The sequence below is a fragment of the Lathyrus oleraceus genome, chromosome 4 (genome assembly GCF_024323335.1).
Source record: "Lathyrus oleraceus cultivar Zhongwan6 chromosome 4, CAAS_Psat_ZW6_1.0, whole genome shotgun sequence".
Lineage (NCBI taxonomy): Eukaryota > Viridiplantae > Streptophyta > Magnoliopsida > Fabales > Fabaceae > Lathyrus > Lathyrus oleraceus.
This window is the reverse complement of record NC_066582.1, coordinates 7,254,361-7,255,834: the sequence shown is the minus strand read 5'-3', so window position 1 is coordinate 7,255,834 and position 1,474 is coordinate 7,254,361.

The following is a 1,474-nucleotide window of genomic DNA, read 5'->3' as shown; positions in this document are numbered from 1 at the left end:
CATCCTTACATTCCGTAACTCTATGACCAGTCTGACCGCATCGGAAACATCTCAGCACTTTCTTGGTACAGCTATCAGCACGGTGGCCTGGCTCGCCACACTTGAAACATTTACCAGCTATGGAAGATCCTCCCCCACTTGGCTTCTTCTCATCTACCATTTTCTGCTTACCTTTACCATTCGGAGATGCATAAGGACTACCACGATCCTTATTCTTCTTCTCACTAAGACTTTTGTAATGAGCAGTCCTAGCCTTGCTATCTTCCTCAAATATCCTGCACTTATTAACCAATGTAGGAAACCTACGAATCTCCTGGTAACCAATGCCTTGTTTGATCTCGGGACGCAACCCGTTCTCAAACTTGACACACTTGGATCCCTCAGCATCAGCATTATTATAGTGAGGACAATACTGCACCAGCTCTTCAAACTTCGAAGCGTAGTCAGCAACAGACATGTTACCCTGCTTCAGTTCTAGAAATTCCATCTCCTTCTTACATCGCACATCCGCAGGAAAATATTTCTCCAGAAAGGCCGTCTTGAACCTTTCCCAAGTCATCTCAGCACCTGGTACTTCAATTCTCGGGCGAGTGTTATCCCACCAGTTTTCAGCCTCTTCAGATAACATATGCGTACCAAACTGCACCTTCTGTGCTTCAGTACACGTCATCACCCGGAAAATCTTCTCAATTTCCTTCAGCCAAATCTGAGCACCATCTGGATCATAGCGCCCTTTGAATGTAGGAGGGTTATTCTTCAGGAACCTTCCCAAATTCTTAAACTCGTCGACCGGCGGATTCTGCTGCGCCTGCATAGCCTGCGCCATAGCAGCCAAAGCCTCAGCAATCGCACGGTCATTTTCTCCAGCCATACTCTGCACAACACAACCACAACCGTTAAACATCGACAGTGTCATTTACACTAATCGACCAACAGGGAAAACATTACATTATGACTCGACTGGACTGACCATGCTCTGATACCACTAATGTAACACCCTTCTACCCAAACGACATATTTAAATTGATTATCAGAGTACAACATGTAGAAGAGTTTACATTTCTTAAAACATAACACTTATCGCATCACAACATAAAACATATTATTTATTTGATTTAAAAATTCGCAGCGGACAACAACATAATTATTATAATAATGTGTCAACATGATCTCAACAAAACATCTCAACAATTATTCATCATAAACAACATAAATAAAGATAATTTGGCTATCGAGTCCCATAATCCCCGGTGTCACATGACCAGAGCATTTGACGTGACTCTGTAGAATAACTCTACACTTATTCTTCGAACCTCAACAATAGCTACTCCACTTTATCTGCACATTGCTCATCATAGATGAACATAAACACATGCAGAAGGGGTGAGAACTACATTATTAAATAATAATATAACGACAGAAATATAAACATAAATATATTTCACATATGCCAACACAATTCATCATAATCATC